The following is a 27,518-nucleotide window of genomic DNA, read 5'->3' on the forward strand; positions in this document are numbered from 1 at the left end:
ACACAGTATTTCTGAGCAAAGAAGAGAACTGATCTGAGATTTGGGGAAGTCTGGCCATCAGAGATGGCAAACTTTCAGAAATGGGAGGAGTTCAAGATTCGTTAACTTTTAGCTGTGGAATTGAAGTTACTATAGTTTTTGCAGGTAGGCTGAATTTCAGATGTACGGTTACTATTGTGAATTTAACATTGATTTGGGGTGGGTTTAATACTGTCTTATAAAACAGTTCTTGATAACATTGATACAGGTGGGTAGGATTTTTGTCCTTACCTATATTATTTCTTACTCTTATTTCTTTGTTCAGTTCTGTTGCTTTCCAACTTTTTGTGCTAAGTGTTTAATTCAGTATTTTAGATGTTTTAATTCCTGATAAATATATTTAAAACTATGAAGTTCCCTCAAAGTACTAGATTACCCTTACTCCACAAAAAAAGTTTAATTATAAAATATTATGTATTGTGATTTCATTATCATTCACTTTTAAATATTTAGTAATTTATTTTATGGTTTCCTCTGTAGCACAAGGATATTTATTAATATATAATTACATTTCAAAATATGTGAAAACTAATTAAGAGCCCTCTCCTTCAGCAAACACTGCTGCTTTCAGCACCTTCCCTGGTACATAGAATATATATCCCTTTGTCACTATTTATTCAATGTGTTATATTCAAAAAGAATAGAAGAAAGAAAGAAATTTTTAATTTCTCTCCTCTCACATTTCCCTAACCTACTCCAAAGCAATCTATGGAATTTTTGGGGGGCAGCGGGGCTGATTCTTTGCCTTTACTATATATTTGCCTTTACCAGTAAGATTTTTTCTTTCATATTATTTTCCTATATTTAGTTTTGGCCCTTTTTTTCTGCTTAAAAAGGACCCTTTAACATTTTTTTTTAAATTTTTTATTGTTATGTTAATCACCATACATTACATCATTAGTTCTTGATGTAGTGTTCCATGATTCATTGTTTGTGCAAAACACCCAGTGCTCCAAGCCGAACGTGCCCTCCTTAATACCCATCACCAGGCTAACCCATCCCTCCACCCTCCTCCCCTCTACAACCCTCAGTTTGTTTTTCAGAGTCCATCGTCTCTCATGGTTCGTCTTCCCCTCCTGCTATCTTATTCTTTTTTTTTTCTTAACATATCTTGCATTATTTGTTTCAGAAGTACAGATCTGTGATTCAACAGTCTTGCACAATTCACAGCGCTCACCATAGCACATACCCTCCCCAATGTCTATCACTCAGCCACCCCATCCCTTCTACCCCCCACCACTCAGCAACACTCAGTTTGTTTCCTGAGATTAACAATTCTTCATATCAGTGAGGTCATATGATACATGTCTTTCTCTGATTGACTTATTTCACTCAGCATAACACCCTCCAGTTCCATCCACGTAGTTGCAAATGGCAAGATCTCATTCCTTTTGATGGCTGCATAATATTCCATTGTGTATATATACCACTTCTTCTTTATCCATTCATCTGTCCATGGACATCTTGGCTCTTTCCACAGTTTGGCTGTTGTGGACATTGCTGCTATAAACATTGGGGTACTCGTACCCCTTGGGATCCCTACATTTGTATGTTTGTGGTAAATACCCAGTAGTGCAATTGCTGGATCATATGGTAGCTCTATTTTCAACTGTTTGAGGAACCTCCATACTGTTTTCCAGAGTGGCTGCACCAGCTTGCATTCCCACCAACAGTGTAGGAGGGTTCCCCTTTCTCCGCATCCCCGCCAACATCTGTCGTTTCCTGACTTGTTAATTTTAGCCATTCTGACTGGTGTGAGGTGGTATCTCATTGAGGTTTTGATTTGGATTTCCCTGATGCCGAGCGATGTTGAGCACTGTTTCATGTGTCTGTTGGCCATTGGGATGTCTTCTTTGGAAAAATGTCTGTTCATGTCCTCTGCCCATTTCTTGATTGGATTATTTGTTCTTTGGGTGTGGAGTTTGATAAGTTCTTTATAGATTTTGGATACTAGCCCTTTATCTGATACGTCATTTGCAAATATTTTCTCCCATTCTGTCGGTTGTCTTATGGTTTTGTGGACTGTTTCTTTTGCTGTACAAAAGCTTTTTATCTTGATGAGGTCCCAATATTTCATGTTTGCCCTTGCTTCCCTTGCCTTTGGCGATGTTTCTAGGAAGAAGTTGCTGCAGCTGAGGTCGAAGAGGTTGCTGCCTCTGTTCTCCTTTAGGATTTTGATGGACTCCTGTCTCACGTTTAGGTCTTTCAACCATTTGGAGTCTATTTTTGTGTGTGGTGTAAGGAAATGGTCCAGTTTCATTCTTCTGCATGTGGCGGTCCAATTTTCCTAACACCACTTATTGAAGAGACTGTCTTTTTGCCATTGGACATTCTTGCCTACTTTGTCAAAGATGAGTTGAACATAGAGTTGAGGGTCCATTTCTGGGCTCTCGATTCTGTTCCATTGATCTATGTGTCTGTTTTTGTGCCAGTACCACACTGTCTTGATGATGACAGCTTTGTAATAGAGCTGGAAGTCTGGAATTGTGATGCCGCCAGCTTTGCTTTTCTTTTTCAGTATTCCTCTGGCTATTCGGGGTCTCTTCTGGTTCCATACAAATTTTAGGATTATTTGTTCCATTTCTTTGAAAAAAGTGGATGGTATTTTGATGGGGATTGCATTGAATGTGTAGATTGCTCTAGGTAGCATGTACATCTTCACAATGTTGGTTCTTCCAATCCATGAGCATGGAACGTTTTTCCATTTCTTTGTGTCTTCTTCAATTTCTTTCCTGAGTATTTTATAGTTTTCTGAGTACAGATCCTTTGCCTCTTTGGTTAAATTTATTCCTAGGTATCTTATGGTTTTGGGTGCAATTGTAAATGGGATAGACTCCTTGATTTGTCTCTCTTCTGTCTTGTTGTTGGTGTATAGGAATGCCACTGATTTCTGTGCCTTGATTTTATATCCTGCTACTTTACTGAATTCCTGTATGAATTCTAGCAGTTTTGGGTGGAATCTTTTGGGTTTTCCACATACAGTATCATATCATGTGCAAAGAGTGAGAGTTTGACTTCCTCTTTGCCGATTTGGATGCCTTTGATTTCTTTTTGTTGTCTGATTGCTGTGGCTAGGACTTCTAATACTATGTTGAATAGCAGTGGTGAGAGTGGACATCCCTGCCGTGTTCCTGACCTTAGGGGAAAAGCTCTCAGCATTTCCCCATTGAGAATGATATTCGCTGTAGGTTTTTCATAGATGGCTTTTATGATATTGAGGTATGTACCTTCTATCCCTATACTCTGAAGAGTTTTGATCAAGAAAGGATGCTGTACTTTGTCAAATGCTTTTTCTGCATCTATTGAGAGGATCATATGATTCTTGTTCTTTCTTTAGTTAATGTATTGTATCACGTTGATTGATTTACAGATGTTGAACCAGCCTTGCAGCCAAGGGATAAATCCCACTTGGTCGTGGTGAATAATCCTTTTAATGTACTGTTGGACCCTATTGGCTAGTATTTTGGTGAGAATTTTTGCATCCATGTTCATCAAGGATATTGGTCTGTAATTCTCCTTTTTGATGGGGTCTTTGTCTGGTTTTGGGATCAAGGTAATAGTGGCCTCCTAAAATGAGTTTGGAAGTTTTCCTTCCATTTCTATATTTTGGAACAGTTTCAGGAGAATAGGTATTAATTCTTCTTTAAATGTCTGATAGAATTCCCCTGGGAAGCCATCTAGCCCTGGGCTTTTGTTTGTTGGGAGATTTTGGATGACTGCTTCAATTTCCTTAGTGGTTATAGGTCTGTTCAGGTTTTCTATTTCTTCCTGGTTCAACTTTGGTAGTTGATACATCTCTACGAATGCACCCATTTCTTCCAGGTTATCTAATTTGCTGGCATAGAGTTGCTCATAATATATTCTTATAATTGTTTGTATTTCTTTGGTGTTGGTTGTGATCTCTCCTCTTTCATTCATGATTTTGTTGATTTGGGTCATTTCTCTTTGCTTTTGATAAGTCTGGCCAGGGGTTAATCAATCTTGTGAATTCTTTCAAAGAACCAGCTCCTAGTTTCGTTGATCTATTCTACTGTTCTTTTGGTTTCTAGTTCATTGATTTCTGCTCTGATCTTTATTATTTCTCTTATCCTGCTGGGTTTAGGCTTTCTTTGCTGTTCTTTCTCCAGCTACTTTAGGTGTAGGGTTAGGTTGTGTATTTGAGACCTTTCTTGTTTCTTGGGAAAGGCTTGTATTGCTCTATACTTTCCTCTCAGGACTGCCTTTGCTGTATCCCAAAGATTTTGAACAGTTGTGTTTTCATCTTCATTGGTTTCCATGAATTTTTTAATTCTTCTTTAATTTCCTGGTTGTCCCATTCATTCTTTAGTAGGAGCCTCCATGTATTTGAGTTCTTTATGACTTTCCTCTTGTGATTGAGTTCTAGTTTCAAAGCATTGTGGTCTGAAAATATGCAGGGAATAATCCCAATCTTTTGGTACCAGTTGAGACCTGATTTGTGACCTAGGATGTGATCAATTCTGGAGAATGTTCCATGGGCACTAGAGAAGAATGTGTATTCCATTGCTTTGGGATGGAATGTTCTGAATATGTCTGTGAAGTCCATTTGGTCCAGTGTGTCATTTAAAGTCTTTATTTCCTTGTTGATCTTTTGCTTAGATGATCTGTCCAGTTCAGTCAGGGGGGTGTTAAAGTCCCCCACTATTATTGTATTGCTGTCAATGTGTTTCTTCGCTTTTGTTATTAATTGCCTTATATAATTGGCTGCTCCCATGTTCAGGGCATAGATATTTACAATTGTTAGATCTTCTTGTTGGATAGACCCTTTAAGTAGGATATAGTGTCCTTCTTCATCTCGTATTACAGTCTTTGTTTTAAAATCTAATTTGTCTGATATAAGGATTGCCACCCCAGCTTTCTTTTGGTGTCCGTTAGCATGGTAAATGGTTTTCCACCCCCTCACTTTCAATCTGGGGATGTCTTTGGGTCTAAAATGAGTCTCTTGCAGACAGCATATTGATGGGTCTTGTTTTTTAATCCAATCTGATAGCCTGTGTCTTTTGATTGGGGCATTTAGCCCATCTACATTCAGGGTAACTATTGAAAGGTATGAATTTAGTGCCATTTTATTGCCTGCAAGGTGACTGTTACTGTATATTGTCTCTGTTTCTTTCTGTTCTGTGCTGCTTTTAGTCTCTCTCTTTGCTTAGAGGACCCCTTTCAATATTTCTTGGAGGGCTGGTTTCGTGTTTGCAAATTCCTTTAATTTTTATTTGTCCCAGAAGCTTTTTATCTCTCCTTCTATTTTCAGTGATAGCCTAGATGGATATAGTATTCTTGGCTGCATATTTTTCTCGTTTAGGGCTCTGAAGATATCATGCCAGTCCTTTCTGGCCTGCCAGGTCTCTGTGGATAAGTCTCTTGCCAATCTAATGTTTCTACCATTGTAGGTTACATATCTCTTCTCCCGAGCTGCTTTCAGGATTTTCTCTTTGTCTCTGAGACTAGTAAGTTTTACTATTAGATGTCGGGGTGTTGACCTATTTTTATTGATTTTGAGAGGGGTTCTCTGTGCCTCCTGAATTTTGATGCCTGTTTCCTTCCTCACGTTAGGGAAGTTCTCTGCTATTATTTGCTCCAATATACCTTCTCTCCCTCTCTCTCTTTCTTCTTCTTCTGGGATCCCAATTATTCTAATGTTGTTTCTTCTTATCGTGTCGTTTATCTCTCGAAATCTGCCCTCATGATCCTGTAGTTGGTTCTCTCTTTTTTCTCAGCCTCTTTATTTTCCATCATTTGGTCTTCTATATTGCTGATTCTCTCTTCTGCCTCATTTATCCTAGCAGTTAGTGCCCCCATTTTTTTTTAAGATTTTATTTATTTGAGAGAGAGAGAGACTACATGAGAGGGGGAGGGTCAGAGGGTGAAGCAGACTCCCTGTTGAGCAGGGAGCCCGAGGCGGGACTCAATCCAGGGACTCCAGGATCATGACCTGAGCTGAAGGCAGTCGCTTAACCAACTGAGCCACCCAGGCGCCCAGTGCCCCCATTTTTGATTCCACCTCATTAATAGCCTTTTTGATTTCGACTTGGTTAGATTTTAGTTCTTTTATTTCTCCAGAAAGGGTTTCTCTCATAATTTCTATGCTTTTTTCAAGCCCAGCTAATATCTTTAAAGTCATGATTCTGAACTCTAGGTCTGACATTGTACTAATGTCTGTATTGAGTAGGTCCCTGGCTGACGGTACTACCTCTTGTTCTTTTTGCTGAGGTGATTTTTTTCGTCTTGTCATTTTGTCCAGAGGAGAATAGATGAATGAGAGAACAAAATGCTAGTAGGTTAACAACGTCCCCAGCAAATATACTCTATAGAAATCAGAAAAGACCTGAAACCAGGGGAAAAGAAAGGGAAAGAAAGAAAAAAGAAAGAGGAAAAAAAACAAAAAGAAAAAGATAGAAACAAAAACAGAACAATACAAAAAAACCCGAATATGATCAAATATGATCAGGCTAGTGCATAGATCAGTGCCACACACTAGATTTTGGGCATATTTTGGTCTGTTAGAAAAAAGTGCCTCCTAAAATTTTAAAGGGAGAAAGACTTATATATGTACAAAATAAGGGTTGATACAATGAAGGGATGGAAGATGACTGTAAACATGAAAATTATAAAAGATTTTATAAAAGGAATTGATACGATAAGAAGTTGTTTGAAAAAAGAAAGAAGATTTAAAAAAAAAAGGGAGAGAATGTGATCAGGTAGGAGACTAGAACAAAGCCATACACTAGTGATTTAGGGTATATTTTGATCTGTTAGAAGAAACTGTATCTCAAAATTTTAAAGAGAGAACAACTTATATATATATATGCCAAAAATAAGGGTAACTACCATGAAGGGATGAAATATGACTCTAAAAATGAAAAATGAAAAAATGTTTTTTTAAAAAAAGGGATTGATAAGATGTTGGTTGAAAAAGGGAAAAAGAGAAATTAAAAAAACGTTAAAAAATTAACTTTGAAAAACTAATGAACCATGGTAAAAAAGCCATGAATTCTATGTGCAGTATTCCCCTAGCGCTGGAGTTCTCCCGTTCTCTTTGATCGGTAAACTTGGTCTTGGCTTGCTGGCTGTTCGCGCTGATCTTCTGGGGGAGGGGCCTGTTGCCGTGGTTCCCAAACGTCTTTGCCGGAGGTGAAATTGCCCCGCCCTTGTCAGTCTGGGCTAAGCAAGCTGCTCGGGTTTGCTCTCAGGGGCTTTTGTTCCCTGCAAGCTTTCCCTACGGCTTTGGAGGATGACAGTGAAAATGGCAGCCTCCCAATCTCCGCCCCGGAGGAGCCGAGAACTTGGGGCCCTGCTCCTCAGTGCGCCCCCAGAGAAAAGTAGCCCGTCACTCCCGTCTCCCCTGTCTCCGGCCGGACTCCGTGCTCACCGGGCCTGTGACCGAGCATTTCTATCTCTGGCGCCCAACCCCGTGTGGAGTCTCCAAACCCAGCAGATCCCTGCGGTGCGCTCCCGCGCCGCTCCTCCCCGGAGAGGAAGGGGAGTCTCCCCACCTCTGCCGCTTGTTGGGTCCCTCCTGGAGGAGCAGTGGCTCGAGTGGGCCACGGATCACAGTTTATGGCAACCCCGAGCTGAGAGCCTGCACTTCGGCTCCGTCTCTGCAGCCGGCTTCCCCGCTCCAATACCTGGGAGCTCTGCTGCCCTCAGGCATCCCTGGTCTTTCTGTGACCCCGAGGGTTCTGAGACCACACTGTCCCGCGAGGGTTCCACCCCCCGCTTAGCCACTGCAGCGACGTCCCTCAGCGGAGCCAACTTCTAAAAGTTCCTATTTTGTGCTCCACGGCTCTATCACTTGCCAGAAGCGGCCGACGGAGGTCCCCTCCCCCGCCATCTATCCTCCTGAATATCGCCTCGGATTCACTTCTCCGCACGTCCTACCTTCCAGTAAGTGGTCGCTTCTCTGTTCAGAGAGTTGTTGCTACTCTCCTCTTCAATCTCCTGTTGAGTTCGTAGGTGTTCAGAATGGTTTGATGCCTATCCAGCTGAATTCCTGAGACCAGATGAAATCCAGGTCTCCTACTCCTCTGCCATCTTGCTCCGCCCCCCCCCCCTTTAACATTTCTTATAAGGCTGGTTCAGTGGTGATAAACTCCCTTAGGTTTTGGTTTTCTGGGAAACTCTTTATCTCTCCTTCAATTCTGAACAATAATCTTGCCAGGTAAATTATTCTTAGTTGTAAGTTTTTTTTCTTTTTCAGCACTTTGAATATATCCTGCCACTCCCTGTTTTTTGTTTTGTTTAAGTAGGCTCCATACCCAACATGGGGCTTGAACTCACAACCTTGAGATCACAGGACTCTGAAATCAAGACCTGAGCTGAGACCAAGAATCAGACACTTAACCAACTGAGCCACTCAGGCATTCCCTGCTACTTTCTTCTTGCCTGCAAAGTTTCTGGGAAAGGATCAGCTGACAGTCATAGAGTTTCTGTCATATGTGACTAATTGTTTTTCTCTTGATACCTTTAAGTTTCTTTTTTTATCTTTAACTTTTGCCATTTTTTTTAAAGATTTTATTTATTTATTTGAGAGAGAGAGAACACGAGTGGGAAGGTGGGGCAGAGAGAGAAGCAGAAGCAGACTCCCCGCTGAGCAGGGAGCCTGATGCAGGGCTCAATCCCAGGACTCTGGGATCATGACCTTAGCTGAAGACAGACACTTAACTGACTGAGCCACCCAGGCTCCCTACTGATTTTTTTCCTATCAGGGTGGCAGTTGATGGGCACTTCTTTCTCCTTGATTAACTACTCATTTGCTTTTCAGGATACCATCCTGCCTCATGGACCATTATTTTTCAGTCTCAGATGTTTTACTATTTAGCACCCCAGAGTTGAACAAATTGTTCCCTTCTCTTTTCTAAGCTCTCTGCCTTGGTGATCTCATCCTGTCTCAAGACGTCAAATGAACTGATAACACTCCAAAAAGAATGTGAATTCTGTAGTTCTTGGGTGCAGGGTTCTATCCACAACCATTAAGTTATTTATTAATTATGCTACTCAAATCTTATATATCATTTCTGATTTTCTGCTGGCTTGGTGTGTTGATACTAAAAGAGGCATGTTAAATCTGCATTTTTTTAAAGATTTTATTTATTTATTTGACAGAGAGAGACACAGCAAGAGAGGGAACACAAGCAGGGGGAGTGGGAAAGGGAGAAGCAGGCTCCCATGGAGCAGGGAGCCCAATGCAGGGCTTGATCACAGGACCCTGGGATCATGACCCGAGCCAAAGGCAGACACTTAACAACTGAGCCACCCAAGCCCCCCTAAACCTGCATTTTTGATTGAAGATTTAAATCTCCTTATGGTTATATAGCTATTCTTGTTCTGTATTTTAAGACATTATATATGTATATATTATATAAAATATTTATATATTTTTCATGACTTAAACATTTTCTGATTAAGATGTGATTCTTTATTCCAAATAATGTACTTTCCTTTAAAGTCTATTTTTGTCTAATATGTGGACAGGTAACCAGTGTTCTTTAATATTATCATGGCAAATTTTTTTCTATCCTTTTACCAACTATTCTCTATACCCTAATGTTTTAAAGGTGTCTTTTGACATAGTATTATTTTTGAAAATATGTTCATTTTATGAAAATCAACATCCTAATTATTTTCTCTTAACTGGAGCTTTTTATCTATTTACATTTAATGTAAATTAATGTAAATGTAAGCAATTTACAATTGCTCTTATATTTCTATCTTCTATCCAATTTTGTTATTTTTTCTCTAGTTGTATGTTTTTGCTTATTTCTGTGTTTCTTACTTGCTTTTAATTAATTAGATATTTCTTTCATCTTCCTCTACTACATTGGATGATATGTGCTCTGTTTTGGCTATTTTAGTTTTACCTCTATAAATTAAAAAATACATTCTTCTCGAGGTTTATAATAATTCAATACCTTAAGCAAAAAAGAGGCTTCTTCTTGAACAACACATTTTATATACATTCATTTACTTTTCAACTTACATCTTAATTTGGTATTTCTTTTCAATTCTTCATTTTATTTTAAACTTACACAGCAATTTTGTTTTTAAAAAGACAATAATGTACTTCACGCTTTTTTTTTTTTTCTTTTCAGTCTGCATTCTAACACAAGCATTCTATCCTGGACCATTTGCATTCTGCTTGAAATATATCTTTTTGAATTTCCTTTAAAATAGCAGCTGCTGGTAGAAATATTTTATAGTGCCCCCTGTTCCTGAAAGATTTTTTTCTTTAAGAATAAAATTCATGGGGTGGAGCAAGATGGCAGAGGAGTAGGAGACCTGGATTTCGTCTGGTCTCAGGAATTCAGCTGAAGGGGGGAATGAATGAAGGGGGGAAATTGGAGGAGGAGATGAACCATGGACTCTGAAAAACAAACAGGTTTCTAGAGGGGAGGAAAGTAGGGGGATGGGTTAGTCTGGTGATGGGTATTAAGGAGGGCACATTCTGCGTGGAGCACTGGGTGTTATGCACAAACAATGAATCATGGAACACTACATCAAGAAATAATGTTGTAATGTTTGGTGATTAACATAACAATGAAAAATTTAAAAAGTGGAACAATCAAAAAAAACGCTGGAGATATAAAAATATAGAATAAAATTCAAAATTCAAAATTATTTTAAAGTCATTTAGACAAAGATTTTTTGTCATATGCCATTCTAGTGCAAATATGAAAAAAGAAAATAAATCAATAAGAGTATTTCTAATACTATACATTGATAGTTCAATTCACATGAATCTTTTTTCTCAAAAATCATTATTCATATTTATAAACAGTTAATTACACAGAAGTTTTACTTTCACTTTGCTGTCAATTTTGTTCTAATTTCTTTTTATCTCTTGCTCAAGAGATATTTTTCACTTACTCTTGTTAAAATGCCCTTTATTTTTGGTATTTTGCAGTTTATTTTGGCATATGAGTAGATATAAAGTGGTTTTGTAATCCTGCTTGGAAATTGAAGTCTTCATGATACAGATCATTCTTTCATTATTTCTGCAAAATGTTCAGCCATTATATTTGCAGGTATTACTCTGGGTTTCTTTCTCCTTGTTTTTCCTTCTGTAACTCTACTTAGACATATATTAGTACTTCTCATGATACCTTCTATGTCTTATAATATCACTTTAATATTTTTCTCTTTCATTTCCTCTATGCTTAATTCTGAATAATTTTTCTTACTTGTATTCCAATTCACTAATTCTCTTTTCAGCTGTGTCTAACCTACTTCTAAACTCATCCATTTATTTTTCAGTTTAATTACTGAATTCTTATACCTTAATATCCTGTTGTGTTTTGTAGTTAACTATACCCCACAGATATTTTCAACTTGTTTTCTATTTCTTTGAATATGTTAAACATAGTTTTGATACTGTTTTAAATATGTGTCTGACAATGCCAATATCAGAAATATGTAATCATCTGTTTCTGCTTTCCATTGTTATTGCTAGTTTCTGCTCATCGTAAATAATTTCTTTGTTTAACTAGTAAAGTTTGAATCTCAATTGTTCATTTTAATTGGCAAATTATTTGTGATGTTCCTTGAGGCTTAAGAGAGATGTGCTTCTGTAAAGGCTTCTATTAGGTATATGTGGATTACTACTAGTCAGCAACTGCTACTGTTTTCACTGAAGCTAAAGTAAAAAAATAAAATAAAGCAACAAAAGGAATAGAAAAGCAATAGCATTTTATAAATCACTAAGTAATGCTGACAAGTAAACCACAAAAAAAAAAAAAATGTTTTTCCATAACTGGATTTTTATTTAAAGACTTTTTAAAACTGATTTTGATTGTTGTTATGTGTCATTCTTTTATATGTATAAAAAGGAAGCTATAAGCAAGATAAATTGGACAAAGTACACTTAAGATCTTTTTCACATTGAAAATTAGCTCAAAGTGAGTATTTATTGAAAAAGTACTCCATTATTTTGTCTTTGATTTTTTTTTCCTAACATACTGACACTGCATATTTGATGTTCTTGTACAGTCAATAATTAAGTCACAATTGCTGCTGGGTCTTTAGCAAAGATAATATACATTCTGACTACTAAATGTTAAAATAGGATGTCCCCCCACCCCTTGGCAAAAAGTGAATCTTGGAACAAGCAAATACAGTTAATTCATAACTTGAGTTTTGTTGGTTTTTTTGTTTGTTTGGTTGGTTATATTTTGTTTGTTTTGTTTTGTTTTGTTTTTTTCCTATGCTACCTTGTGATTTTGAGAGCAGCCTTGTGACTGCAACTCTTAGACATGTTTCTCCATTGCCTATTCTAATCAGTTCCAAGGCAACTTTATTCTCAGTGTTTTGGAGAAGGCAGGGTGACTAGGTATATATATCTAGTTATCTCAACTGGACTTACAATTTGGGACCTACAGCTTTAATAGAAGATTACCTATTAGGCTCCACACTCTCAGAGATGTCTGAGCTTTTTCTTAGTTTTCATATCCTACCACAACTTAAAAATTAAATGTTTTATTTAAAATTTTGGCAAATGTCTTCAGGGCAAGAGCTACTTTAATGTTGAAGTTAGCTCTGTAGGTTCTCATCTTTTCCTAAACTTTATATGGTAATTCCTATCATATAATGTCAGCTTTTTGATCTTTTAAGAAAATATTTTAAAATTTGATAATTTTTAAATTATTTTAATAATTTTTTAGTAGTAAATAATAGCCTGGCATATTAAAGAATAAAAAACAAAACAAAAACAAAAACCTCCTTTTTTATCTTGTTTTTTTGTTTTTTGTTTTTTAGTAGGCTTCACAACCAGCATGGAGCCCAATGCATGGCTTAAGAGCTGAGCTCAAGACCTGAGCTGAGATCAAGAGTGAGATGCTTAGCCGACTGAGCCATCCAGATGTCCCCAAACTACTTTATTTCTTGGAATATTTTTCTCTTTCCATTTTTTAATTCCTTTGGAAAAATCTTATTTCTTGGTACTCGTCCATAAGCCAGTTCATAGTGTTTCTTGCTGCCTTCTGCGAAAAATCCTCAATCTGATGTTCCACCTCACAATTTCACTGTTCAAATATAGGCATTTAACCTACCACTGATTAACATTTAGTTCTCTTTATATCAACTCATATTTTTTCATACTTAATATTGTCTACTTCATTTTATTTATTTATTTATTTATTTATTTATTTATTTATTTATTTATTTATTTTTATTAAGTAGGCTCCATGCCCAGTGTGGATCCCAATGGGGGGCTTAAACTCACAACCCTGAGATGAAGACCTAAGCTGAGATCAAAAGTTGCTCACTTAACCAGCTGAGCCACCCAGGTGCCCCTGTCTATTTCATTTTGAATGAATTTTAATTCTTGTTTTGTATTGACGGTGGCCATCAATTACCTTTCTATCTTTAATACTAATTTTAGAGTCTTGTTCCATCTATCAAAATTCTCTCCTCATTATGGCCTAGTTTGTCCAGTTTGACTTTCTCTAAGGTACTGCTTTTCTCATGTGTTTAGTTATTTTGGCTTGTGAGCTCTTGCTCTGGTAGGTGTTGGCTGTGCTGGTAACATGTAATGTGTGCTGAGAGGGAATCAAAAGCCAGGCTTCAGTCTGTGAGTTTAGAGCAGGAATTGGCAAAAGTTTTCTATAAAAGGCAAGATAGTAAATATTTTAGGTTTTGAGGATCAGACAGTTTCTGCCATACCACTTATTAACCTTGCCCTTGTAATGTGACATCAGCTCTAAATAATATAGAAAGTACTGGGTATGGCTATGTTCCAATAAAACTTCATTTACAAAAACAAGAAGAAGGCCCAATTTGGCCTGAAGGCTGACATTTGCTGGCCACTGTTTTAGAGCATGGGAGATAAGATTTGTACTGAAAACTCTACCAGATGACCATTGTTGACTGCTCCCATTTGTAATCTTTTTTTTTAACATATGTATGTGTGTATATGTATAAAGTCAATATTTTGAATATGATTCAAAATCTCAATATCTGTTTTGCATCAACTGCACTTTTTTCTTTTTACCTTCTGACCTTTTGTAGTCTTGAATTTTAAACTGTGAGGTGTATTATGACTGGGAACTCATGATCTCCCTAAATTGTAATCCACAGCACTAGGGATTTTTGGATAGTAGTGTGGGATATTCAGTGCCTGAAGACAACTGGTAGTCTGTACTTATTTCATGAGGACACTGATGTCTAGGCTGTTGCTGTCCATTTCTGTAGAGAAGCAGGCAGTAATTTCCTCAAGGCAACACAGGATAGAGACAAAAGTTATTTTTTTCTAAACATTTATCCTATCTAGTCTTTTATAAAATTTTTTTGGCCTGTATTATTTGGTACTTAGCTTTCTTTTTCCATTATCTATATCTCTTTGCTTTACACACACACACACACACACACACACACACACACACACACTTATGTAATATATATGTTTGCTTATTTTTTTTAAATTCTGTCCAGTGTTCAATTTCAAAGATTATGTGGAACAACCAGTGTATGTAAATAAATCTGAAACTACATGATGGAAACTAAAATCATATTTTTTAACATCACACTTATGGGAGAAACAAAATGAAGGGTTAGCTTTAAAATCCTTCATAATATAGTACATGTGAGTATGTGAGCAAACCCGCTGGAATGGAAATTGCTTATACTAAATGTGAGACTAGGCTTCTCAATACTGTGGCATTTGCCACAAACTAGTAATTACATACCATAATTTGGAGAAACTGTTCAGTCCAACAACTGCTTGTGACAATCTATTCTTTTGTTGAAATACATAATATGTCAAGTGTCGGTCATATTTTATCTTTACAAGTATAACTACCAATTTATCTCAAACTAAACGTATGTTAATATGGGTAATAGTCAAAAACTGCCTTACTATTAAAATGAATCTGACATTGAATTTCATGTTAGAATATATTGAGAATAAAGACAATGGATGTCTTTGACTTATAGGTAATTTATATATTTGTTATGTCAAAGAAGTGTTAAAATGAAAAATTTTGAAAATACTGAACAATTTGAACTGTAACTTCCATCATCAATAGGCGAGTGAAAAAAAAAATAGGCGAGTGAAGTATTGGAAGAGTCCCTCCAGAAGAGCTGATTCTAAGAACACAAGTAACTTTGACCCAAAGCTAAAATGTTATCATATCTTCAATTTAAATTTATTTGAGATAATGAAGCATAGACTATGATAAGACTACTTTATTTTGTATTATTGCTTAAAGAGCATTCCTTTGTCATTATAATAATTTTATATGTGTATTATTTTATTGGCTGAATAACATTTTGTCATATGAATAGGCCAAAAATTAAATCTTCCTCTAATGCTGACAATCAGGATTTTTTTAGGTTATTTTGCTATTGAAATTTATGCTTTGATAAATCTTCATTCATTCATCCAGCAAAATTTATTAAAAATTATCTTCATGTCAGGTACTTTAAAAGCTGCACAAGATACAGAGATGAGAAAACAGATACAACTTCTACCATTTTTAGTCACATTATAAAAAATTTAAAAGAATCTAAACTTTTTTTAAAAGATTGATTGATTGATCTATTTATTTATTTTAGAGAGAAAGAGACAGAGAGAGCGAGCACACAGAGGGGAGGGGCAGAGGGAGAAGGAGAGAGAGAATCCCAAGCAAATTCCCTGCTGAGGGCAGAGCCTAATGCTGGGCTGGATCTCAAGATCCTGCAATCACAACCTGAGATGAAACCAAGCGTCCTATGCTTTACCAACAAGCCACCCAGGTGCCCGAAGAATCTAAACTTTTAATGACTCTTATTACTCATTGCCGGGTTGCTTTCCAAAAATTATATACCAATTTATATTCAAAACTGAAGTATGTCAGAATTCTCCTCCCAGCAAAACCAAGGAACAAATATATTTGAATAGAACATCTTAAATCCTGACCCATTTAAGTGGTAAAAAGGTGTGTTTTCCTTTAACATGTATTTCTACTCTATTTTTATATATTAGCTATTTGTTTTCCCTTTTTAATGAAATAATTCATGTTTGTTGCCTTAATCAATGGGGGTCTCAAATTTTTTTTGGTTGTTGTTGCTATTGTTGTTAAATCTATTTGTTTTCCTTTATAAACACCTACCTTTTTAAAATTTGTAATTCTTTCCTTTATGTAGAGACTGAATAAATGCTCTTAAATCTTTAATTCTACTTTCTTCTTTCTGTTCTTCCTTCTACTTCTTTGTCTTAATTGTATTGTATCGAGTGGCATACTACCAAAAGAGCAAGGAAAATAAATAATTTTGTTTTCTCTGAACCTAGGATGATGCCTGGAATTCATATAGTTTCTAACAAATGCCTGTAAAATTTCAGCCCACGAAGGATGCCTAAAATTTAAAATAAAATAAAATTTTAAAAAGCAATAATAAATTGTTTTATGCCACAGTCTAAAACATTGTTTTCTAAAATATGGTAAAGGGTGGTCCTCACAGATAAATCCAAGGGACTCAGAAGAAGATATTGAACAGTATGACAAATGAGAAAAAACAAAAAATTCAGAACACTAGAGTGGGTATTATAGCTTGACATTCACCCTCTATTCAAACCTTCCAGTCTACCTTTAGTATGTATTTCTAGCGGTCTTTTTTTCAGACACTCTCTCATCCATGGTTCTTCACACCATGTTCCTCTATTTAAAGGCATGCACATGGAATTTGTTAGGTAAACATATACAGATGCCATCTTCATTTTGCTTTAGCTCTTTCTCTGCCAGCCAGCACAGCCATGGATGCATGTCCACACTGTTGTGCCAGTGTCAAATTTGTGTATATTGAGAAGCAACAATTATATCATTTGTAGCTGCAGCTAATTCCTAAGCTCTGGATCACATTTACTTTAGTGTTTTGTTGAAGTTAATTATTTCATGTACCAGCTGTTTTCCCACCTTGCTGATTCATGTGGCAGAAGTCATAGTGTCCATGGTGGGACATTTCTGTTTCTAGCACCATCACAATAATTCTGAAAGAAACTCATTCCCTAAATGTCTTTACTGAAACAGCTAGAATGCCTAAGAGTTCCTGCAACTGGATCTTGACTGATACAATCCCAGGTGATAAAAGCTATTCCACTTTCATTTCTCTTTCAATAAAAGAGAAATTCTATGGGATCAGAATATTTAACTCCTATTAAACATCACATATCTTCCTTTTGAATAGAGTGGTCTAAGTGAATAGTCCTACAGGACAAGCATAACTAATTCAAGATTTGATTAACATGATATTGTTTGAACACAATATAGATTCTCTTTAATAAAGAAGATTCAAATCTCATGAGTCAGAAGTAGTGAACACAATACACATTGGAATAAAGAAAAAACTCAGAACTTGGCATACACTAGAAGACAAAGGAAAAATAATTCAGGATTTTAATATTTTATTTTGATATTTTATGGTACTCAATGCTCTTATTAAAAAAAAGAGTGCATTATTTGTACTATTTAGTTGGAATATTACAGATGTCTCTAGTCTTCAAAAAAATATTACAACATCTTAATTCTTTGTTTATTTGAATTGCTCCTTAGTCATGTCTCTTTTTCATTCCATTCTTAATCACTGAGTCTGTAATTAAAAATGGCAAACATGTGTTTTGAAACGAAACTAAGCTATGATTTTGGTGTGGGTAGTAATTTTGGAGTGGCAGAACATATTAACCCCTTCTTTTCCACTCTATTCATGAACTCATAACAAGATGCAAGGAAACAATAAACACAAAATAAACAAGGCATGGAAAATAAATTACTTCTCAGTTGTAATACTTATGTGTGGTTATACCAAAGAAATGTTTCTGGAGAAACAAACAAATAAAAAGTGACAGTTTAATATTTATAAAACAATGTTAAGTCAAAATAATATAGACAATCACAAATAAGATACTATTGTAGTCAAGACTCTTAACTTTTGCACTTAAATAAAGATGAACTTTAAGAATCTCAAAATCACTGGATCTAATCCTGACTTTGCTTCCTACTCTCTACTAGGTCAAGTGTAAGTCATTTGAACATCCCACGACGGACTTCTTCATTTGTAAAACTAGAGAAATCAGCTAATGTGGTCACTGTAAGTTATCATCTGCCAGAGTATGAGATATATCTCAATGTATTTGGAAAAAGTTCTAGATGAAAGTTAAATACTGTTAATCTTACCTATATTAGGGAAAAGTTGAAAATATATTCCAATTTTATGGAAAGGAAACAGTTTTGCTCATTTAAAAACAGCACCACATACTTACATACATAGAATTTCAAAATTTATAGTAAATTTCTATAAAACTTGGAACAAAATGAGAAAAATGATATAAAATAAATACACTGAAATATTTACAGGTAAATAAATTCAAATATGATAATATGGTTGTGTGAAAGGAAATATTAATAATGTATTTATTTTAAAATGAATTTGAATAAATCTCAATGAAGTGGATTCAGACAGGACAACATATTAATAAAATTTAGTTAAAAGAAAACAATAACCATATAAAGTTGAACAGAAGCCTATATACGACAAATATTTCAGAAAAAAACTAAAAGTTTTATTGTCTCCAAATAAAAAAATACATTTGAAGAAATTGCATATATTAATACTTTCAGGAAAAGCGAATATGTCACTGAATACTACTATATTGCATATAACCAAAATACTACTCTACGGTTTTATTACCAGGTTCCTTTTATAATCTATATATTAAATTTGAACAATATTTTATGAAACTGTTTTATTGCTTTCAGCCAGAAGATTGGTAGTAATAAGTTTGTATCAAACATGTTAAGGGGATGGCCCAAACTCTTTCTGATCCCCGGTAGGTCTGTGACATGTTATTTGTTTCTTTTTTAAAGGATTTTCTTAAAAGAGCGCCGTGATTTGAAATAAATATCTTTGCTTGATAACTTGTGTTTCATCTTTTCCTCTTGGTGGGTGCATTATTGCCTTATTGTAGACTAATGCTTGCAAATGGTAAATCTGTCTCTGTTTTTCATCCCTTTTTGATGATTACACTTATCATATAATTTTATAACTCAAGACATTAAGTTGATGTTACTCAGAAGGATGAATGAGATGATCTAAGTGTCATGCTGATTCAGTTGTTTATGTCTTTAATAATTTTGCTTAAGTTTATGATACTTTTGCTTGTTTTCAATAATTCTGTATTATTAGTCATACGATTTTGTGCTCAGTGAATTCTAATCTTTACAATCCACCAGATATTTCTTAAAATTAAATGTTTTCTATCTGTATTGGAGGTACATTGTGATTTTCAGATTGATTGGTTGATTTAATGGATGATGATGAAGAGATGGATCTTCCATGCTGGAAAATAGAACTAATGAGATAATGTCCATGCAGTGGATAGTGCATGCCTGGTACCTAGGAAGAGTTCAATAAATGTTAGCTATCATTCCCATTCATATGGCAAAATTGACAAGAGTGTTCATTTAGAGCAAATGAATAAAATCATCCACAGGAGTTATATTCAGTCTTTAAATTAAAAAGAACATTGTAAAACTCAGTGTATTATTTACCTGCTGCTGTTTAACAATAGTACTAAAAGCTCTGTGGCTTCAAACAACACACATTTATTGCCTCACAGTTTCTCTGGGTCAAGAGTCTGAGCACAGCTTAGCTTAGGGTGTCACAAAGCTGCAATCAAGGTGTCAGCCAAGTGGTGATCTCATTTGAGACTTGACTGTAAGAGACCCGACTTCCTAACTTACAGTCTTGTTGGTAGAATTCAGTCCCTTGTAGTTTGCCAGACTGTGGGCCTGAGGGCATCCTCAACTTCTTGCCACATGTCCTTCACATGGCAACTCACAATATGGCAGCTTGCTTCAAATCCAGCAAGAGAGAGAATCTACTAGTAAAATGGGTTACAATATTTTGTAATATATATACACATATATATCACCTATATGTGTCACCTTTGTCATATTCTATTAATTAGAAGCAATTCAAAAGTCCCACCCACACTAGAAGGAAAAGTATTAGACAAAACAAGAACACCAGGGGGCATGGATAATGAGGTCACCCTAGAGTCTGCCAACAACATTCCATGGAACAAAAATCACAAAGCAGTAGCTGTAATTCTTTGTTTAAATTCACTAATATCTTTCTTGCTACCCTTTCATAATGAGAAATATTTTTTTCTAATTGAAACATTTGATTTTTTTTTGTAAGAAGTAGGCAATTTAATGAGACAGTAGCATCTTAACTATGTTTAAAGGTATTTGGATGGTTCATGTTGTCAACCTTCTAGAAATTCTGAAATTCCTATCAGTTTTGAGAAAGCAGTATTCTGCAAGGAAGTCTCAAATAAATTAATAGAAAAACTAAAATATTTTAAGATCTATGTAATAAATAAATAAAACTGGAAATGGCAGACTCTTGATCTACTAAACATTTGAGGAAAAAAAGCTCTATTGTAAATTTTTCAGTACTAAAGAGTTGGAAAGAGTTAATAACTTGGTTTGCATGACACTTTAGAGTTCACAATACATTAATATTTATGAATATCATTTTTTCAGACTCGAAGATGGAGGATGGAAGTAATATCAATTTCAATATTGTAACAGAGTTAGGCTCCAGGTAAAGACTTAATTACAGCATCCTGCTGTTTATTTGATGAATTCAATATGTCCTCGCCCCAACTTTAGCCATTCTTTTAAATAATTTTGTTAATTAAAAGTAACTCATAATGGAATGGTGGTAAGAGAGTGGGCAGAAGGCAGGCTTACACTATGACCAGATAAGCTGTCAAGTGCCAAGAGCACTGTATTGAAGGCATCAAGATGAGGTGCATCATAGGTCAACTGGAAAAATGGATGATAAGGATGAATTAAATTAGTGACATAGATCATTTAATTTCTTTGTTTGAAATACATGTTTTGAACCATTTTCTGGAGCTTGTCTACAAGTTCTGTGTGCAGATGGTCTGGTAGTCAAGAGAATACTGCAACAGGACATGAAAACCAGAGCTCCACACACAACTCCAAAAATACAGCCGCCTTCTATTCTCAAAATAAAATTGCTTACCTCACAACTAAGACTGTACCTTCTGCTCCAGCAGTAAACAAATGCCACACATACTACTTACAGACACTTGGATCTGAAATACTCTCTTCTTGCAGAGAAGTTACCTGGTATCTATGTGTAGCCATTCTATAGCCCTTCAGTAATGTGGTTTGGAGTAACATTCATACGGACTTTATCAAGATGGCATATTTCAGTTTACACTGTTTATCTGATAACTACCCAAATGGTGACTGTTCATGATGGGGTTTGATATTTCTGTCTTTCACTGATAGCCAGTTGATCCCAACTCGGGTCAACTAGATATGCAGAGAACATTTGCAAAATGCAGGTGGAACTATAAACATAGTTGTTAAGTATTTATTAATCCATGGAGAGTTGAAACAGCACAGCTCCTAAACCCAGAGACTATAATACTATATGAAAAGATATTCAGCTTTCTGAACGTAAAATGCTTGACAACACTAGAATGTGCACTCCTTGTTTGTTTGATAAATCTAAATTAGAAGACCCTATGCAATTAGCTTTTCTCCATGGAAATCTTCTATATGTGATGAACTCATAGAGAAGATGCTGTCTCATAAAAAGAAGCCTGATGAACACCACAATAAATGTGTTCATGTTACAGAATTCCAGTCTAAACTCCAATGTATAAAGAACTTGTAAGTTGTCAGTTCTATGACTACAACAAGAAAAGTTAGAACAAACTGAAAATCCATGACTTTTCTTGGATGCATCAGACCAGGAACCTTGCTGCCCTGAAATCTGGAGAGACAGGCAAATCTAGAGTCACCTCTGAGATCTGCTTACCTCGAGCAGAAGCTGCTGAAGCCATAAACTGAGAAGGACACTTAGACGGTAATTTTGAAGACTTGCTGGAGGCTGAGTGAGGACTAGTGTGAGAGTAAGAAGCTCAAGGGGGCTGCAGTCTTGAATGACCCCCACACTTTCATAGGTTTTATTTCCAGGAGCTTTACCAGGTTCTCACGGTGAACATAAAAGTTCTCTGACCTTGTGACTTCGGCTGAAGAGGGGAAGAGTAATCACTGTGAAATCTGCCCAGAGTATTCTTCATAACAAAGGCCTACTTTTCAAGGGGAAAAGACTTTACACAGAGCCTTATCCCGGATAAGGGAAGGGAATTTTTCCCACTCCAACTATCTCTTGCCTTCCTGTCAATGTCTTAGCCCAGAGTTACAGACTCACTAAAAGACCAAGATTTAATCATAAGATGACAGGATCGTTCCCCTGTCCCAGATCTTAGCACCACACACACTGGATTTCAGTATAATGACAGCAGAAATTGTTGAAAGAGCTGCAAGATACAGACACACCCTTAGGAGGGAGTACCTAGGGAAGACCAAAGTGAAGGAGGGAAACAAAAATAATAGCAAAATAAAAAAATAATTTAAGGCCACTGGCATCCACAGCCACAGCAAACATTAATCACTGCTCAACTTCTACCCAGATTAGCATACATGCTCATACTAAGACCTCTTTACTGTGGTTCCTATTCCCCAATACACCATGACTCATGTTGAACAAAAAACTACAAACATGCCAAAAAGCAAGAAAAAAAAATCTGAAGAGATAAGGCAAACATCAGTAGCAGACTCAGATATGACACAAATTTTGGAATTATCAGAAAAATAATTTAAGATAACTATGAATTGCATGCTAAGTGCTCCAATTGAAAACATAAGTCCATATTCAGGAAGAGATGACTAATGTAAGCAGACAGGTGGGAACTCTATAAAAGTTCAAAAGGAAATGCTAGAAATCAAAAACACTGTAACACAAAGAATAACTTCAAAGCTCTTATCAGTATGGAAACACTGAGAAAGGATTCAGAGAGCTTCACGACAGACCAATGGAAGCTTCCCAAACTGAAATACAAAGAGTGAAGAAAAAAAAAAGAGAGAGAGAGAAGAAGAACAGAAACTCTGAGAACTTGGAACATTTCAAAAATTAGCATATATGTATTAGGAATGTCAGAAGAAGAAAGAGACAATATGGAGCAAAATAAATATTTGAAGTAATAATGGACAAAACATCTTCAAAATTAATAGCTGACACCAGACTACAGATCCAGGAATCTCAGAGAATAACACAGCATAAATACAAAACAAGCAAATAAACAAATTAAAACTATACTTAGGCATATAGTCACACTATAGAAAAAAAAAAAAAGAAGCAAATCTTTAAAGAAACCAGAAGGGAGGGAAGGGAACTATCTTACTTACTAAGCAAAAGAAAAAAAAATTTTTCTATGGACTTCACATCAGCAATCATACAAACAAGAAGAGGAGAGTGAAATATTCAAATTATTGAAAGAAAGAAAAGAAGCATCTAGAATTCTATACCCAGTGAGATTACCCTTCAGAAGGATGTCCTTCCAAAGAACATAAAGACTTTTTGGGTCTTTGTCTCTCTTGTGTGTGTACACACACACACCACATGTATACACACTCACAACTAAGGGAATTCACTCTCAGCACACCTGCTCTGAAGGAAATATTAAAAGTTCTTTAGGGAGAAGTAAAATAATGTAAGTCTGAAACTCAGATCTACATAAAGAAAAAGGTTGAAGAATGATGAATGAATGAAAATAAAATATTCTATTTTTCTTTTTTAATAGATCTAAAATATAACTGTTTATAGGGATAGTAGTAACAATTTATTTTGTGATTATAGCATATAAATAAGTGAAATGAGTGACAAATGCCATAAGGGATGGAGGGAGGAATTGTGAATACTCTTCATGGGAAAGCCATCTTACACATGAAGTGGTATAGTACTATTTAGAAGTGACTTTGATTAATTTAAATATATATTTCAAACTCTCAGGAAACTTAAAAATTTTTTAAGTAGCATAATTTATATGCTAGGAAAGGAGAGAAAACTCAAATTATATAACATGCTCAATGAAATCCAGAGAAAGCAGAAAAAAGAGGGGGAAAAGTAAGCAAAGAATATTAAAAAGTTGCATACGTGGTAAATACTACTCCAACTCTATCAATAATCAATGTAAGTGATAGTGGTATAAATGCACCAATTAAGAGACATAGATTATCAGAGTGAATAAAACTACATGTTGTCTACAGGAAACCCACTCTAAATATAAAAACTCAACAAGGTTAAAATTACAGGATGGAGAAAAGTATATACAATGTTAACATTGATTAAAAGAAAACCGGAATACCTATATCACTTTCAGAAAAAGCAGACCTCAGGGCAAGGAAAATTATCAGAGATGATGATGGGCACCATGTACTAATAAAGGGATTAATTCTCTGAGAAGATATCACAGTCTTAAACATGTGTGTGCTCACCAACAAAGCATCAAAATATGTGAAGCAACAAGTGATATAACTGAAAGGAATAATAGACAAACCAGTATTGTAGTTGGAGTCTTCAAGGCACCTCTTCCAGTGGTTGAGAGATCTCAGAAGCATAAAAACACTGATAGAGTTTACCTGAAAAACACTAACAGTCAACTTGACCAAATTGACCTTTACAGAATGCTCTATCTAATGATAGTTGAAAAACCCTCTCAAGCTCACACAGCATTTGCTAAAATATACCATATTCTTGGTCATAAAACACATCTTGACAAATTTAAAAGAATAGAAATCATACACATATTTCTCAGGCCACAGTGAAATTAAACTAGAAATCAAAAATAAAAAGATAGCTAGGAAATTGTCAAGTATTTGGAATTAAACAACATACTTGGAAATAAAACAGGGGTCAAAAAAGTGTCTCAAGAGAAATTTAAAATATTTTGATATGAAAGTAAATGAAAATATAATATAAAAATATGTGGGATGCAGTAAAATCAATGCTTAGAGGAAAATTTATGTAGTGTTATATAACAAATAATGTAACATTAAATTCATGTAGTAGGGAAAGAATATATACGATCAATAACATAAATTTCCACTCTAAGAAACTAGGGAAAGAATAACAACTGAAGACTGAAGGAGGCGGAAGAAAATAATAAAATTTGACACAAAAATCAGTGAAACTGAAAAGAGAAAGAATAGAGAATATCAGCATAACCAAAAGCTGGTTCTCTGAAAAAATTAATGAAATTGATAAACATTTAGCCAGGCTAACAGAGAAAAAAGAGGACACAAATTACCAATATTAGAAATGAAATAGGACTGGTTCTGTGAGTGCCAAAAAGATAATGAAAGAATACCAAATAACTTTATGTCCATGATTTTATTAACTAGAAAAAGTGGACCAACTCATTGAAAGATACAAATTACCAGAATTCATAAAGAGAAATAAATAATCTAAATTGGCCTATATCTGTTAAAGAAATGGAATCAATAATTAATAACCTTCCAAAAAAGAGAACCCCAGAGCCAGATGTTTTCACTGGTGAATTCTATAAAAGATTTGAGGAAGAAATGATACTAATTCTACAAAGTATATTCCAAAAATAAAAGCAGATGAAAACTTTCTAGCACATTCCATGAGAATAGCATTACCCTAATAGCTATGCAGTCAACAGTTAACTCAGCTGACCAAGATCACTCAAACCCTGCACATTCCAAAGAAAGGTTTGTCTTCAGGAGGCCTGGTTGTTGCCCGGCTAGTGAGAGATAACCTCAGAGAGCTTGTAATATTGTATCTGATAATGGTGATTTTGTATGCTTGAAGTCTTGGACCACACTGTACCAGTTTGGTCAGTTTATGCTAATAATATGATTTATGGTGAGTTCCTGTTTTCGTATGCCTGAAGTCATAGGCCATGCTGGTATCAGGGTTCTGCCCCTGTAGCTATGCCAGGCCACCCTATTCCCGTGGCTCTGCCAGGTGGTCCCTTGCCCAAGACTCCAGGTGGTTCCATCCCCATGTTTCTTCCAGGTAGCCCTACCTCCAAGTCTCTGTAAAGTGGTCCCATTCCCAAGGTTTCAGGTGGAGGCTATCTGGCCTTTTGAAACCAAGATGGTTTTCCTGATGATATTTCCTGATGATCCTGATGCCTTCAGGGTCGTTTTTCCTTCTTCTTGAAGAAAAGATAGCACTTCATCAACTGAACAATTCTATCATTCCATTCTGTTAAATCCAAGAAGTCTGACAGGCTTTTTTCAGTGTGTCTGTCTCCATCTCCTTCAGGTCAAATTGACAGTACTTCTGCTGTATAATCCCATAAACTCTTCGCAGGGTGATAGTCCAGCCATACTCTTGGTGTTCTCTTCAGAACATGCTTTCTCATTTTTTGCAATATAGAAAGACTGAGAAGTTTCCAAATCTTCAAGTTCTGGTTCCTTTTTGCCTGCCATTTTCTTCTTTAATTTCCCTCTCTCTTCTTCCATTTTACTATAAGTAGCCATGAGGAACCAAGTCACTCTTTCAACACTTAGACTTACCTTCAACTAAATATCCAATTTCTTTGCTCATAAGTTCTACCTTTTACAAAATGCTAAGATAAGAACAAATTTTTTAGTCAAGTATTTTGCTACCTTATAACAAGGGTCACCTTTCCTGTCCTTTCCTTCAGTTTCCAATAACATGTTCTTCATTTCTGTCTGAGACCTCACCATAATGACCTTTTATATCCACATTTTCACCAATATTCTATTGTGGTTACTTATGATTATTTATGGATTCTCTAAGAAGATGGAAACTTTCTCTCCAGCTCTCTCTTCTTTTCTTTCCGAGTCCTCACTGGAATCTCTCTTACTGCCCGTATTTGTAGCATATACCTCAAAACTCTTCCAGTCTTCATCCAATACCCAGTTCCAAAGCCACCTCCACACATGAGGTTTTTGTTACAGCAGCGCCCCACTTCTTGGTACTAAAATCTATCTTAATACCTAACCTATCAAAATACCATAGACTGGGTGGCTTAAACAACAGAAATTTATTTGTCTTAGTTCTGGAGGCTGGGAAGTCCAAAATCAGGGTGCATGGTGATTTGGCTCCTGGTGAGAGTTCTTTTTCTATCTTGCAGATCTATGTCTTCACATGTCCGTTCCTCAGTGCATGCACTTGGAAAGAGATCACTTTCTTTTTTCCTCTACTTATAAGACCAAAAAGCCTATGGAATTAGAACCCATCTCAGTCTGTTAAGACTACTATAACAGAAATACCATAGACTGGATGGCTCACAAGCAGAAATTTATTTCTCACAGCCTGGAGGTTAGGAAGTTCAAGATCAAAATGCTGGCAGATTCCATGTCTGATGAGGCCCTTCATCTTGGTTTGTAGATAATCACCTTTTTGCTGTGTCCTCATATGGCAGAGGAGGAAGAGAGCTCCCTGGGGCGTCTTCTGTAAGGGCATTAATCCCATTGATGAGGACTCCATCTTCATGCCTTAATCATCTCCCAAAAGCCCCACCTCCAAATCTTCCAAATGGGGATTAGGTTTCAACATACGAATTTTGGGGAGACACAAGTATTCAATTTATAGTAAGACCTAAACCTTAT

At 35.8% G+C, this 27,518-nt stretch overlaps 1 pseudogene; it reads left to right on the forward strand.

Annotated features, from left to right (window-relative positions):
• Nucleotides 1-80: 80 nt before the first annotated feature.
• On the forward strand, nucleotides 81-21,738 carry LOC114208191 (AKT-interacting protein pseudogene; annotated as a pseudogene).
• The last annotated feature ends 5,780 nt before the right edge of the window (nucleotides 21,739-27,518 follow it).

The sequence above is a fragment of the Eumetopias jubatus genome, unplaced genomic scaffold (genome assembly GCF_037043125.1).
Source record: "Eumetopias jubatus isolate StellerSeaLion01/CBP00866 unplaced genomic scaffold, mEumJub1_p1.0 scaffold_2, whole genome shotgun sequence".
In the NCBI taxonomy this organism is placed as follows: domain Eukaryota; kingdom Metazoa; phylum Chordata; class Mammalia; order Carnivora; family Otariidae; genus Eumetopias; species Eumetopias jubatus.